A 14,541-nucleotide genomic window follows, 5' to 3' on the forward strand; every position below is an offset into this window, starting at 1 on the left:
GTAAGAAGAAAAAAGTAAAGGGAATGTGATGTGTTCACTGAGACTGCTTAAAAATCACCGATGCCGTTTCCCGTGACCGTGCAGTCTGTCTTTTCGGCATAGGAGTTGTACAAAGTTATTTCAACTTCAGTCTTTGGCGTCTGCTGTGTCAAGAGGAAAATGACTAAGAAATAGAAGGCCTGTTACGTTTTGAACCTTTAAGGCATCGTGAATGGGGACACGTGGCACTGAGCTCCAGAGTGCAAAGGAGAGAGTGTGCCAGGTCCCTGCCCATCATGCTCTAGCCCTGCTATTGGGGCTGCCAGTGCTGTGGGGTGGGTAGGCAAGGCAGGGGGGGCCGGGGGGCTTCTTGGCCAAAGGGATGTTTGGTGCCTACCGTGTGGCAGTGCCGGAGGTTAGACTAGGGAACACTTTGGGAGTTAGAGTGAGAGGAATTATAGCTGGACTCTGGCTTGAAGAAAATAGCCCTGCAGAAATAAGCTGTGGGTTCAGGGTCCCGAGATAACCAAGCTGGGTTGTTGCTAAGCTCGGTCCCAGTCAGGAATGTGGGGAACCAGATTCTGGGCACCTGGGACCTGAGTCAGTCTGCCAGCTGTGTGGTGCTGCTGTAATCCCCAAACCCCACAAAGGAGCAGATGGGAATTTTGGGGGTGATATAGCCGTCCTTTGTTGTGCACTGCTCCAGTCTTTAGTCAAAACCCGTAGATCTGTACACACAAATTGTCTGGAGGCCTGGCAGTCCCTTCACAGTCTTGAGGCCTGGCTGGTCACTGGGCCACCACTTCGCTCGGCACATGCCTCTTCATACAGCTAACATCTCTGTAGCTCCAAGGAAGAGATTTTTGGGGGTTATAACAAAGAATTACAAATCCATTGCTATATAGGCCATGTCAACGATGGCAAAATGGATTTGTATCTTGCTTCTGTCACATGAGGTAGATTTTTTTCTTGAACTTATATTGACTGAGATACAGTGGCATCCTGCATGGAAATGAAAGTTGCTCAGTCGTTTCTCAGTGAGTCTGGTGGAGCAATACAAGAGAGGGTAAGGGACAGAGGAAGAGGGGTCTTTCCTCTCTGGTTTACATGGGTGCATATGGCACAGATGTCCACTCCCCAGGCATTCTTTCCCTAATTCTGCCTGCAAGCTGCCCTGAGGCCCCAGCCGTGACTAAGCACATCCACTTCCTGTTTCTGTAATAGGGCCCTTTTCTGAAAGGATGAGTGAAGACTATTCCCACCCCTCCCCCCACACCCAAATGCCTTATGTAACGTCTGCAGACATCTACGAATCCCACTGATCCCTCACAGAAAAGATGGGGAGAGTCTAGAGAAAAATCTCCTTTGTGGTGCAGAACTGGGGAAGGGGACAGAAGGTGGCACAGGAAGGACAAGAAACTGCCTCAGCTATTCTCTTCTATCTCCTCTATGGACCGAAAGTCTTAATTGTGGGGAGGGGAAGGAGTGAGAGGCACAGCCTCTTTGGGGCACTGGTGAAATCAAGAGAGAGGGTAGGGAAGGGAATATGTAAAAAAAGTCTCAACCTCTGGGGAGTGACAAGAATACAAGTTGGATTTGGTCCTGTTGCAGGGAAGGGCAGGGTCACTGAGAAGGCCGGTAGCTTCCCTCAAACTCCAGGATCCAGTATCTGCCACATCAGAGGCTCAGTTAGGACAACAGAGAACGACCTCCGCCCCCTCTCTATCACCAGGGTCATAAGTGTGGAGTAACAAGTGATTTGCAAGAGACAGACCTTCTCTGAGGCCCAGTTCAAAGGAAAGACTTAGGGTTGTGGGTGGAGAGTGATCGGAAAAAAACCCTCCAAACTCCTGGCAAACAACTGAACATCACGAGAAGAATTTGAAGCCTGTGAGGCAATGAAGATAACCGTTAACAACAAATCTCAAAGCCAGCCCAGCTCCTGATTAGAATAGCTCAAATTCCCACACTAAAGGCCCAGTAGAAAGAAAAGTATGCCCATTTCAAGGTATTAAAAAAAAAATTGACCTCAGTTTTTATTGTACTACACAAGATGTCCAACTTTCAATAAAAAGTTACTAGGCATGCACAAAGGCCGGAAGAGAAAATAAATGTCTAGGAGACAAAGCAATAAGAACCAGACTAAGATATGTCACAGATGTAGGAATTATCTGATGGGAAATTTAAAATAACTATGATAAAACAGGTTAAATGGTCTAATAGAAAAAAGTAGACACTATGCAAGATCAGCTGCATCAACTGAAATTACCCAAACTGTAAAGTAACAATGCTAACAACAAAACAGAGAGAACAGAGCATCTAAGAGCAGTGAGACAATATCAAACGGTCTAATATTATATTTTATTGAAATTCTAGAAGGAGATGTTAGAGAGAGAATAAGGAAGACCTAACATTTGAAGAAATGATAACTGAGAATTTCTCAAAATTAATGGTAGAAACAAAATCACAGATCCAAGACGTTCAGAGAATACCAAGCAGGATAAACACAAACGAAATGAAACCAAAGACACTTAAGCATATCGCATTCAAACAGCTAAAAACAGCTTTAAGCAAAAGACAAAGAAAAAATCATAAAGACAGCCAGAGAAAAAAGACACATAGAGAGGAACAAAGATAAGAGTTACAGCAGATCCCCCTTTAGAAACCGGGTGAGCTAGAAGATAGTGAGGGATTTCTAAAGTGCTGGGAGAAAAGGATTATGAACACAGAATTCTGTCCTCAGTGAAAATCTATTAAAAAGTGGAAGAAAAATAAAACTTTTCTCAGACAAAAACAAAAACAGAACCAAAAAAAAACGGTGGGAATTTATTGCCAGAAGACGTACTCTCCAGGATATGTTGAAGAACATCCTTTAGGCAAAAGGAATATGATGACAGAATCTTGGATTTGTAAAGATATGAGAGGAATGAAAATGAGACAATTTGAAGGTAATAGAAAATCCATTTGTTCCCTATTTTTAGTTGCTCTAAAAGATAACTGATTGTACAAAGCAAAAATAGTTTCAGTGTATTATATATTTCTAATCTACCTAAAAGTAAAATGCATGACAATAACGCAAAGAATGGGTGTGAGTACATGTACCACTGTCAGACCCTTACACTACATTTGGAGCAGTATAATATTATTCAAACATAAAATTTGATTATTTTAAGATGCATGTTGCAAACCCTGTGGCAAATACTAAAATAATTGCTATAGCAGAGATCTGTGCAAAGTACAGCAAAAACATAGGAAAGGAACACCTGAGATCTCTTGAGCCAATAAAGGGAATAGAGAAGGAACAGTCAGGGAGGAGGGTAGAGAACTAGGAGAGTGTTTTCTCCCAGGAGCCAGAAGAAAAGAGCCTTTCAAGGTGGGAGAAGGTGGTCAATGGTGTTCAGTGAGGCAGAGAATTTGAGGAGAATGAAAATGAAAGTGTTTGTAAGAACTGACGATCAAGCGGTCCAAGTAGCCCATTTCCCGGATAGTTCCAACAGAGTGACTAGGAAAGTAATTTTAACACATGGTTGAGCTGTGCACGGGTGGTAAGAAAGGAATCTAGCATAGGCTGCTTTCAAATGAAAAACATGAGGGGGCTGGAGTTGGGAAGGTGGAGGAGAGAGGGGGAAGAGGAGAAGGAAGGAGAAGAAATGGAATTGCAGAAGTATCATGGGTTACCCAACAGATAATAAAAGTTTAAAATTATTTAAGCAAGATATTCAAAGAGTGGAAGCAGTTGGGTTAAGTTTGGAGGTGGCAGGGTTGGCCTGTGGGAGGAGAGACGGCTCATTTTGTAAGAAAGGAAAAGAGGAAGGGGGGTGAAGGCAGAGACCCTTTCAGATGCAGGGAGGAGGGAGGTTGAGGTAAGCTCGTTCTAAATGTTTAGCCTCCTGTAAGGAGAGAGGTCACAGGTCTTTTGCAGAGTTAGAGAGAGGCATTTCCTGAATGTGTTCTCTAGTTTCCTTTCACTATATCTATTTTTTTTCCTCCAGCTCATTAGTTTTATTTTAATACATTAAAATTTTTTTTATTTTTTAGCTTTTTTTTTATTGTATAGTAAAACCTCTATACAAAGCAGAGAAATAAAAAAGCAGTAGTTTTTGAAAACTACTAGTTTTGAAACACTCTTCAATAAGTAGTTACAGGACAGATCCCAGAGTTTGTCATGGGCTACCATACGAACCTCTCAGATTTTTCCTTCTAGCTGCTCCAGAATATAGGAGGCTAGAAGGAATAAATATTTTTTATCATCACAATCGACTTTTTTTGTGTGTGAAAAATAACATACATACACAAAAGCTATAAATTTCAAAGCATGGCACCACAATTAGTTGTAGAACATATTTCAGGGTTTGACATGGGTTGCAGTTCCACAATTTTAGGTTTTTACTTCTAGCTGTTCTAAAATACTGGAGTCTAAAAGAGATATCAGTTTAATGATTCAGCCTTCATATTCATTTGCTAATTCCTATCTTCTCTATATAACTCCACTATCACCTTTAATCTTTCCACCCCTCTCTTTAAATACATTTAATTTAACTTTTTTTTCATATTTTAGGAATTTATTACAAACATCTGGTAAGATTTACTGCCATTCATAAGGATTGGAAGAGAACTGGGGTCATATACAAAAAGGGTTTTAGCTTTAAGGGATATATACACATTTCCCATATTTCTCTGAAATGATTGATTGGTGAATGTTACTTTAAGAATGCTATGTAAACAGCTCTGAAAAATATGGAGCGCTTCATGAATTTGCATGTCATCCTTGCACAGGGGCCGTGTTAATCTTCTATCGTTGCAATTTTAGTAGATGTGCTGCTGCTGCGAGCACTCACTACGTTTGTTTTTTTCTGCTTCTTTTAACCCTCTACTAAGTTTTTGTCCTTCTTTACAAAATTTTCTTCTAGGAAAATCTAACTCTTCATCTAAAGCCCACTGAAATGCTACCTTCTCCCTTTATGAATTTCTTTCCCCAAACCTCTCTCCATCATGCTTCCCAGACAAGTTATATCTGTAAAATAGCTCCTAATGCCAGGCTATCCAGGATGACTCACTTTCCTGACAGCAGTAATTGTCCATCTCTTTTCTCCCCTTCCCAAAGTCCAGAGACACTTCCTTGTGAAATGACATAGGATCTTACAAGAGAGCACACAATATTATCTGAGAATTCAGAGGAAACACAGGATAAAGGAGATGTCACAGTGCGTGGATACTTATCAGGCAAGGTTTCCTGAAACCGATTGGGTAGGGCCTGTGAAAGATCTGAGGAGAAGAGAACATTCCAGGTCACTGTTTGGAAATATCCTTTCTTTGTTTTGGAGAGTAAGAATGTAACTGTGCTTCCTTACAATGATACTGTTTAAATATTCTGCACAGCATTCACCCAAAAGCTATTAAATGAGTCAATTAAGGTTATCAAGTTTGTTGTTTACAGTTTTGCTCGGGGTGCTTCTTGCCAGGCTCTGTCCTCAGCACAGTTCTGGAAACCCCACTTGTGTTACTGTCCATGCATTGGGGAACCTCAGTGAGAAGTTCACCAGTCTTTAGCAAGATAACAAAAACGTCCATCCATCCAATTGTCTTCCTGCTTTGGCCAGGAAGGCAGAGTCCACAGCGCAGAAGTTGATATTTCTGTTTTCTTGTGGTGCTGGTTGTAGAGTGGAGAGATGATAAGACGCGGTGGTGATAAGAGCTTTGTGGGAAGAGCCTCCTGTACCGAGTTTGGTTAGAATCATCACAAGTAGGACAGGGCCCCCTAGGCTCCTGGAAGCGAACCGAGTGAGTTTTCAGAAATGGTACCTAGTGACTAGAGGCAGGCATGGTGACTTGAGAAGGCTGGTCCTGTCACCTTTCCTTGGTCTCTTTCTGCAGGCAGCTAAAATCTTCATGGGTACATCCATCTTCTCACTGTTCCTGTGGGCATGAGTTTTTTTTACCTTGAATGTATCTGAATTTGAATTCTGACTTCACTGCTGCTTACTTCTGTGATGTGGGGCAGACAGTTTCCTCACCTGTGAAATGGGGACAGTACCACCTTCAGGGGAGTTGGGAAGATTGCATAGGAGGTCAGATGTTTGGAAAGTTGTCCAGTCGTGCTTGGTACAATAAGATTCCCACATGCTGTGAGTTTTTCCTTCCCTTATTTGTTTTTTGGTATGTTGTATGGCAGGGTCACATTTCATTATTTTTCCATGTGAGCATTCTGTTATTGTAGCACCATTTGTTGAATTTTTGTTTGTTTGCTTTTGCTTGTTTTTTTCTTTTGGTGGTTGTGGGGGCAGTGCATGAACCGGGAATCGAACCTGGGTCTCCTGTGTGGCAGTGAGAATCCTACCACTGACCCTCTCTTGCATGCACCCTCTCCTTCACTCATTTTAAAGAGAATGGGGCACCAGGGCAGAGAGAGGTGAAATGACCACCTACGGGCATACCCTCCGTCAGCCTGAAATAGATTTTCCCATTTTATTTTATTGTGGAAAAGTAAATTGGTGAGGCAGGTTCTTCCATCAGGCTGTGCATACAGGGAGTTGCACTTTCTTCCCTACTCCTTGCTCTTTTTGTAGTCTAAGATACACTTGGCAATTAAACTTCCAAGACAACATTTACTCTTCAGTGTAAGACTAATGTTGATCTAGGGGCATATACCATAAAAGCTTCTATGTAAATTTCAGTTTTATTTGTGACATCCCGGTAAAGAGGCACCAGTGTCGCAGTGCATTACTCGCTGCCATTCAACACGCCCGATTCATCTACTGTTTCACCATCTCAGTCAATCCTCTGAAAATTTATTGTTGAACTTGTTAGAATCTTTTGCTCTATTTCTTTTTTACTATTTCCTTCCCCACCTCACCTTCTTGCAGGAGGCAAACACTTTTCTACTGTTGTGAAATTGACTGATACAAATTTCAGGATGAAACTATCAGGTTGAAAACTTTGAGGTTCCATCTTTGTTTCCCCTCCTAGCAAAACTCAACTATCATTTTTGATGATTACTTGCATTTTATTGGGCCTGATTTAGCACAAGGACTATGGATTATCCTTTAAGGGTGGAGAAGAACCTGAAGTTATAATCCCTTCTGACTTGAAAGCATAAATTCAGAACTGGGAAGGAAATGAGTAAAGGTCTACCAGAAACCTCTAAATCAGCATAAAGGGTCTAGCGGAGCCAGGACCCACGGAGGCAGGCTTGCTTGGAGATGAACCAGAATATGGAGGGATGGTCACACTGATCCTTCTTTCTGTATTCTTCTCTCTATGGGAGAGGAGCTTAAGGTGGTGCTTTGGCTGAATAAAGGAGGGGAATGGGAATTAGACAATCTAGGGACTAATTAACACCACCCTCCTCAGCCCTCATGTATAAATATAACAGGGGCATGGATGCTAATGACGAATCCGGGAGCATTGTCACTACAACTGGCAAATGGTAACGGTGAGAAATAATTATAAGGTTTCTGCCCAATTTAACACATTATGCAGAAGTGTTAAATGAAGACTTTTTACCCTAGGAACATAGTCTGTCTTTATTTTAATACATCAAAGTATGGAGTAATACAACAAACTCTCATGTACCATTCCCTGGAATGAATGAGCATTTTGGTATTGTGTCATATTTGCCTCGGATTTTTTTTTGAATGAGTGAAATAACGTATTTTTCATAATTGTACCCTTTGGACCCCTCAGTTCTTCCCCAGAGGAAACCACAATTGCGAATCTGGTGTACCTCCTGTCACCAAGCCTGTAATCACTAAGGTGATCTGCTTCTTTTACAGGAACCATCCTTTTTACGGATGATTTTACTGCTTTATGATTCGTGCCATAAAATAAACTAGATGACTGCTGCAGCCCTACTGAATTGACTCTCAGCTGGTAATTATTTCTTGACACATGGATTATAAATCCGATTCACTCCTCATATATAGTCATGCTGTGTTAATTTTTAATTGTGCACTTTATGGCATGACAGAGATAATTACAATTAATTTATGGCCTTTGTTTGTTTGTTTGTTTCTTAACGCATTAAATCAGAATTCACAGATAATTTACAGGGATAGGGATTAAGCTGGTATAGTCTCAATGTTTTCCTGGAAGAATTCCTCAGGGAGGAAAAATCAAGCCTCCAGGGAGCAAATATTTCACACATATTGTCTTGCCTCCTTCCAGGCTGTGAAGTGAAAATAAGACGTAATTAGGCATTTGTACCTACTGTGGGCATGCTGTCTGACTTGGCCGTGATTCCATTTTTGTTCTATTTGCTGACGAGAGCAAATGTTCTGAAATGGCCTTTTAAAAAGAAAGACCTCAGTCTTGGAAGGGCCCAGGGCTGTGTCCTGAGGCCCCTTGGACTTTTACCGGTTGTGGTTCTCAGCCTTGGCTGTGCATTAGAAACACCCAGGGGGCCTGGAAATCTCCCTTTGCTTGGGAAGCACCCAGTTACATCAGCCTCTCTTGGGTGGGACTCAAGCGTCATCAGTAGTTCTTTGGGCTCTCGTAGTGATTGCACTGGGAGCCAGGCAGAGACCGCTGCTTTACAGCATTCAGCCGCCCTAGCCTTCTAGTTTTTTGAACTCACCAAGTGCTTCCCAGTCTCAGGAGCAGGAGCTGTCCTCTCGGCCTGAACCCCCTTTTCCTCTTGGTTCACATCTTACCTAGTCACAGAGGCCTTCCTTGACCAGCGTCTCTAAAGCAGCATTCCACTCTCCACGCCCACCCCAGCCACACTGTGGGATAGGGCCGCATTTATTTCCTTCCCAGCATTAGAGTGATCTGGCATCGTCTGTTGCCAGTGATCTGGCAGGACCTTGGCTGTCTTGTTCATCGCTGCATTCCTGTGCCCTGGCCGGTGCCTGGCGTAATACACACGTGTAACATTTGCTCCATGAGCGTGGATCGTAATATCAAGATGCATTGAAGGGCCACTGAGCATTAGTTAAAGGTCCTTTTTTCAAGGACCGAAAGGACAGGTAACTTCAACTCTGAGCAGATGTGCCTATCTCTTTGTAAGTATTTAATCAGAATATAGAGTAGCATAGCCTTGAATCCTGAATCCAGTCCTGGCCCTGTTTCCTGATCTTGCCCTCAGCATTTCCTAGTGAGCATTAATAATAAAAACAGCCCACTCCACAGTAAGGTACTGCTACATGGTACATTCGCATACTTAATCTGATTTGGTCTTTTCCTGGGGAACAGGGGAGGGGATATGAGCAGATGATGAAACAAGCTCAGAGCAATTAAATCATATAACCAAGTCACCCGGATGGATTGAACTGCAATCTATGCATGTTTGGGGACCCCGCTAGAGGGATGAGAGCACATCAGACACTTGCCTGCCTTGCTGTGCTCTAACTCGGGGTTGACGGCTACACTCTCTCCTCCTGAACTGTGCTGTCCTTGGTTTAAAAACTCACAGGGAGGTTAAAATGGGGAGTGGTAACAGGAGAGGTGCGGAAGGGGCATCTCTTCACCTCCTGCCTCGTGTGGCACCCTTGCTTTTGGGGCAGCTCTGTGAGTCTTTGTCTCATACCTGGTGCCTTCCTCTCAGTAGCCGATGGCACTCGTTATGCATGTGACCTTCCTCACAGCCGTGGCCCTGTGGGTGAGGAGTAGATGGTGCAGCCTTGGAGGGAAGGCAGAAATGGGGGAAAAACCCTGCCCTCCCCAGTGCACTGATGTGACTACCCTAATCGTGGTAGAATTCGTATGATTTTCAGAAAAAGTCTGGAATAGTCGTCAATCATAGGATCTGTTTCAAAGTGCTTGGCTAGTACAGATGGAATTGCCTCTCCTTGATGGGTGTCCCGGGTGGCACAGTGGGTTGTGCTGCTCTCTTTGATGATGGGTGGTGGGCTCAGGAGTGTTCATTTTAGTAGTGCCATAACTTAGATGTGTGCACCACATGTGTTTCTTTGCATGTAGGGAACATTATGTCATTAAACCGTTAAAAGACAGAAAACAAAACAGGAAACGGGGCAGTTTACTTTGGCCTCAGAACCAAACTAAACTGCTTCCCTTTTGTTTCTGTGTCACTCCCTAGGCCTCTCCTCTCACTGCCTCATCACCCCTATCTGCTGACCTCTTTATCTTTCCTCAATATGGAGCTACAGTGGATTTTTGTGGCTTTTGTCCAATATCGTTTTAAGGGATTCTTTTTTGAATGGATATATAACAGCATGTTAAATTAAACATGTAATATTTGTCTAGTCCTCCCGTTAGTGATTTTCATTGCATGTGGCCCTTGGTGACAGTTTGCCTGGGACAGTCTCGGTTCGTGTCTGTGGTCCCAGGGCAGTAATTAATGTCCCTTTTCACTCTGAGACAGTTTGGGTGATAAATTATAGAGGTCTCCTGCTCCAGAAGGATCTTCTCTTCAACTCTCCACTTTTGATCATTCATTCTTTAAATAAAAAAGGCTCCCATCTTTGACGCTGTCCTACTTATGTGCAGTGTTGCATAGAGGGAACGTCCTCCCGCCGCTGACCTGTTGCACTTGTATGTCATTATCTTAATTTGAGCCACTTTAAAGGAAATGGTCAGTAAATAGGTTGGTGACTCTGTTCTATCAGGTCCCTTTCTTCCCAGAGCCATTCATTGGGATTTCATAGTTGTAGTGTTTTTTTTTTTTTTGCATGGGCAGGCACTGGGAAGCAAACCCGTCATAGTTGTAGTTTGCTATGCTTAATTTTACGGTGCTTTAAGGATACAAGATGACCTCACCTCTCAGCCAAACAATAATGTCCTGGCTTCAGTACCGGGATTTCCGTTAGCACTGTTCTGTTTGTGTTTTCAAATCCTGTTTAACCTTATGCTCCTTTTATCTTGTGCCACCTTCTGGATTTACCTAACTTGGGTTGTTTTGGTTAGTGAATGAGAGAGGTACAGTCCTCTTGTTGGGTGGACCAAGTGGCGCTGGTAAGACAGAAACTTTCCCAAGACCTCCCTCCTTCTCCTTTCTCACACATCCTTATGGTTGCAAGTTTCCTCTTTGTGGAATATTTTTAGCTTGAATACTGTCCGTGGTGTTTATTTTGATCATAAAAAATGCAGAAGGAAATGAGAGCATAGCACACGAAGCCCAGGGCTCCGGCTTCACACCCTTGGGGACAACCGTGACCTCCAGAAGCCCTGGGAGGTCACCATTGCCCACAGCCATCAGCAGTGCCAGGCCTGCTCTCTCCCCTGTAAGCTGATCCTTCTTTTCCCCTCATGGTTAGAGACCAAAAAGAGATTCCTTTGAGTGTTTTACTGCCTGCAGGCTAGGGATAGGAACCCCTTTCAGCCCCATGCAGTGCATTTCAGTTTCTGACTTTAGCACCCACATGTTGTGGTGGGCCCCACCTGCACCCTGAGTTTACGGTTGGCCTCCACTGGGATTTTCCTTTGAGGAAGTAACGCTTCCTGTGAGGATGTTGAGGAAATTCTGTTCCCGACAACACAGAATACAGGTGTTGTATTCTGTACAGGGACGCTGACTCTCCACCCTGTTTTGTGAAATTTCTTTAGAACATGAACCGTAATTCTCCCCGACTTAAGTGAATGAAATATTAAATCGGAGAGGGTGTGGTGAGTTCACAGGCAGGCAAAGAAACAGGCAAATTAGTATTGACAGCTCTTTCCAAATTGCAATGATTGATGCTATTGTTTATTTTGTAAGAGCAGTCGATGAAGGGGGTTTGTTGGGGATAGTAAACTCTCTTTAAAATCCTTTCCCAGGAACCCACCTAACAATTTCCACTCACATCTCGTTGGCCATCCCTGGCTTTTTCTCCAGGTGTTTTGCCACCCTCTACCCCCACCCCTCAGTACAGCTGTACTGTTACTAAGAAAAAAATGTTTGAGTATTCTATAGGCAACTAGCATCTCTGCCATAGTGGGACCTCACTGCAAGAAAACTACCCTAAGAGCTTCAAATAATTTTTGCCCTTGTCTATGGACATAACAGTTGATGGGGTTCTCCCAGATGGACAGCTTCTGATGATCTCATCTTTTTAAGTTGTAGAATATCTTGAGTTTTGCCTTGAAGAAGTTTCCTGAAGAAAGAAAAGGCAATTACAGAAGGAGTTGTGAAGATAGGATGTTTTAAGCTCAATTGCTTGTAGGCCTTGGTTGGGGGGGCGGGAATCTCAGTTTGTATTTAAGGAGATATTCTGTGGGTTGCACAGAGGTACTCCTGATTAATGTTGAGGAGGGTTTGTCATACCTTCCATATCGCATCTACTATATTCCTTTCGTAGATAGGTTGACAGTAATAGAAAGACAATAAAGATTTCATCATGTGATGCAGAGAAAGAAGGCAATTAGTCTGATTCTATAGATAAGGAAGATCACCAGGCCAGGTTTAAAGATAAGGGCACAATGACAACAGGTTAAAATGATATGCTTAATTTCAAGACAGGGTCAGAGCTGAGAGCAAACCCTCAAACACTAGTGGGAGAATCACACCAGGATGTAGGAGGTTTGGGTCCTAGATCTGCTGTTAATGATTCATATAACAAAAAATGGTGACTTAATCTTTTTATATACCTTAGTTATTTTAAAATGAAAATACTTACTTAGGTTTTTAAGCAGCATCATCAGTGCCTCCAGACTAATTTTTTAAATTAAATTGTTTTAGAAATTTCTCCAAACCTGTGCCTGCAGGTCATGGAAAGGGGGATATAGGTAGAAAGGAAACACCAGCCGTTCTGACAGTATCTGTTGAGAATTCATGAATTTAGAATTTCTTTTTTTTTGTTATTGTTGTTTTCTTAATTAGAGAAGTTGTAAGTTTGCAGAACAACCATGCATGAAATATAGAATTCCCATGTACTACTCTATAATTAACATCTTATATTGGCATGGAACATTTGTTACAGTTGATGAAAGAATATTTTAATAATTGTATTATTAACTGTATTCCATGGTATAACTTAAAGTTCACTGTTTGTGTAGTGTAGTTCCATGCATTTTTAAAAAATTCATTCTGTTAATATATATACGATGTAACATTTCTCCTCCTTTTAATCACATTCAGATATATATTTCAGTGCTGCTAATTACATCCGCAATGTTGTGCTACCATCAACAGCATCCATTACCAAAATATTTCCATCATTCCGAATAGGAAGCCTTAACTTCCTTTTCCTTATCCCACTATGTCCCCTCACAACCTTTATTCTAGATTCTGACTCTATGAATTTGCTTATTCTAATTATTTCAGATCAGTGAGATAATGCAATATTTGTCCTTTTGTGTCTTGCTTTTTTTACTCACCATCATATCTTCAAGATACTTCTGTGTTGTCGCATGTATCAGGACTTCATTCCTTTTTATGGCTGAATAATATTCCATTGTATGTATATACCACATTTTATTTATCTATTCATTGGTTGCTGGACACTTGGGTTGCATCCACATTTAGGCAGTTTTTTGTGTGTGTGAATAATACCTCTATGAACATTGCTGTGCAAATATCTGAGTCCCTGCTTTCATTTCTTTTGGGTTTATACGTAGTGGGATTGCCAAGTTATATGGTAATTCTATACTTAGCTTTCTGAGGAACTGCCAAACTGTCTTCCATAGTGGCTGCACCATTTTACATTGCCACCAGCAATGAATGAGTGTTCCTATTTCTCTGCTTCCTCTCCAACTCTTGTTATTTTCCATTTTTTAAATAGCAGACACTTTTGAGTGTGAAATGATTTTTCATTGTGGTCTTGATTTGCATCTCCGTCATAGTTAAGGATGATGAGCATACTTTTTGTGCTTTCAGGTCATTTGTGATAGTTTCAAGTTTATATAATCTGGAAAAATGTGCTTTTAAGTCTAATCCAATGCTGTGGGTGTAAACCCATCATAGATAGGATCTTTTCATGAGGCTACTTTGGTTAAGGGATGGCCCACCTCATTCTGGACGGGACTTAATCCTATTACTGGAGTCCTTTTATAAATGGAATGGAACTAGGTGAAGAGAGTGAGAGCCACAGGAAGCAAGAAGCTGAGACTCCTGATATTTAATGGGGTGCAATTTTCTTCAAGTTTATCCTGCTTTGTCTCCTCTGGGCTTCTTGGGTATGCATATTCAGGTCTTTTGCTAAGTTTGGTAAGTTTTCTGTCATTATTTCTTTCAACATTTCTTCCATCCTTTTCTCTCTTTCATTTCCTTATAGGACTCTTTTTTTTTTTAACATGGGCAGGCACCGGGAATCGAACCCGGGCCCTCTGGCATGGCAGGCGAGCATTCTTGCCTGCTGAGCCACCATGGCCTGCCCATATAGGACTCTTTTAAAACATATATTTTTATGCTTGATGAAGTCCCAGAGGTCTCATAGGCTAATTTCACTTTTTATAATTCTTTTTCTTTCTACTCCTCAGCCTGATCTTTTTCAATTATCTTGCCTTTGATTTCACTGATTCTTTCTTCTGCCAGAGCCTATGTGCTGTTGCTGTTGAAATCCTGCAGGGCATTTTTCATTTCACTTATTACAGTCTTCAACTTCAGTAGTTCTGTTTCATTCCTTTAAAAAATGTCCATCTCTCTATTGAGATTATCATATTTGTAATTGTTTTCCTAATATCCTTTAGTTC

At 41.9% G+C, this 14,541-nt stretch overlaps 1 non-coding gene across 1 annotated transcript; it reads right to left on the reverse strand.

Annotated features, from left to right (window-relative positions):
• Positions 1 to 4,710: 4,710 nt before the first annotated feature.
• Positions 4,711 to 4,813, reverse strand: LOC143678487 (U6 spliceosomal RNA). Its single transcript, XR_013173293.1, has one exon. It is a non-coding gene; the product is annotated as a U6 spliceosomal RNA (small nuclear RNA).
• Positions 4,814 to 14,541: the final 9,728 nt, after the last annotated feature.

This window comes from Tamandua tetradactyla, chromosome 3, assembly GCF_023851605.1.
Source record: "Tamandua tetradactyla isolate mTamTet1 chromosome 3, mTamTet1.pri, whole genome shotgun sequence".
NCBI classification, from domain to species: domain Eukaryota; kingdom Metazoa; phylum Chordata; class Mammalia; order Pilosa; family Myrmecophagidae; genus Tamandua; species Tamandua tetradactyla.